This window comes from Sinocyclocheilus rhinocerous, unplaced genomic scaffold (assembly GCF_001515625.1).
Source record: "Sinocyclocheilus rhinocerous isolate Xijiao unplaced genomic scaffold, SAMN03320098_v1.1 scaffold585, whole genome shotgun sequence".
NCBI lineage: Eukaryota > Metazoa > Chordata > Actinopteri > Cypriniformes > Cyprinidae > Sinocyclocheilus > Sinocyclocheilus rhinocerous.
Window position 1 is genome coordinate 1,530,497 of NW_015630024.1, and position 1,790 is coordinate 1,532,286.

Sequence of the window (1,790 nt, forward strand, 5' to 3'; positions counted from 1 at the left end):
GCATTTAGAAAGACTTCTGAAGGATCATGTGACACTGAAGACTGGAGTAATGCCTGCTGAAGATTCAGTTTTGCCATCACAGAAATAAACTACATTTTAAAATACATTAAAATATAAAACTTAAATTGCAATAATATTTCACAATATTACTGTTTTTACTGTATTTTTGATGAAATAAATGCAGCCTCGGTGCGCATAGGAGACTATTTCAATATAACAGACATCGTGGAATAAAAATCTACAAAGCATAGCAAAGTCAGACCATCCTATCAGACCACGTTTTGCAGTGCATTTCCCAGATAAAATTGTCAAAACTAAATAGTTTTCCGTAAATGGGCTGTGCAGTGAGCTCAGCGCTCACAGTGGAGACTCATTATCTGGGGAAATAAGAGGTCATTAGTTAACACAGAAAAATCCATTCCCCTCTCAGAAACAGTGGCCAGCTATTGCATGTGCTCTTTTCACATTGCCTACTCAAAGTCACCAGACGGCAGAGGGTTTTGTTGTTTCTAAGAGAGTTTGTGCTCCCATGTGGTCTGCTGTTCCTAGCTTAGGTGTGGGAGTCTACATGTGCGTCAGAGCAGGAGGGAGATCCGACTTCTGCGGCGCAGTGACCCATTTACCTGTTGTAACCCAAATAGCTTTTTAAAGACAGATGAATAGGAACTGAGAGAACAAGAGCGAGAGATAGCGAGAGCATCAGACAGTAACGCCATGCCAGAGTGGCAGAAAGAAAATTACAGTTAAATGTACTGCAAAGTGTTACATTTGTCCGCTTTTGCGCAATCATTTTTTTCTGAAAGTGCCAAAAATTGCAGCATTGTTCTCAGTTTTTTCATACATTTTTTTGCTTTAATCTACGCCAAACCTGTTGAAACTCCCACTTAGATCAACCAATATGATGATTCACACACATACAAGTGGAATAGTTCAATGAAAATCTGTCAGTATTCACTCACCCTCATGTCATTCCAGATTTTCTTTCTTCTGTGGAACACAAAGGTGACTTTCTGAAGAATATCCAGGCCACTCTTTTCAATACACAGTAAGTGAATAAAGACTGGGCCTGTCGAGCTTCGAAAAGACACAAAAGAACTCCAAAAATATCAATCAAGTAGTTTTTATGTCTTCTGAAGCCATGCGACAGACTGCAATTAAAGTTTTTATTCATTGAAAGTAGTCAAGGCTTTAACTGTTTTGACCGAATCAACTCAAAACAAGGTCAGTCAGACTTGTGACTGAATCATTCAGACTGATTTCCCTGCGTTCCATTCAGAAGGGCTCATCGAGTGAGAGCTTCGAAGTGTTGAAGGGTGTAGGAGACCAAACAACTGTTTCTTGAAGTGCCCTTCTGCGTCATCATCCCGTGCCCGTCATCAGGCAAAGAATCTGCGCAAAGAATCATGGCGGACTAAATGTCCATCAGTTGTAACCTTCGAATCAGACCCTGCATAGACAGCAATGCAACTGTAATGTTCCCAGGTCCAGAAACGTAGCAGGGACATCGGTAAAACAGTCCATGTGACATCAGTGGCTCAACTTCACTTTTGCGAAGCTACGAGAATACTTTTTGTGAGCAAAGAAAACAAAAATAACAATTTAACAATTCTTCTCCCCCGAGTTACATTTTCCGCCATTTTTGAGAATACCCAAGACCGTAATCGAAGTAATCAGCGCTGTTTATGCTTAGGGTAAAATGTGCGTATGCGTCGTCATACTCTCCAAAATGGCGGAAGACAGTAACTCGGGGGAGAAGAATTGTTGAATAAAGTCGTTATTTTTGTTTTCTT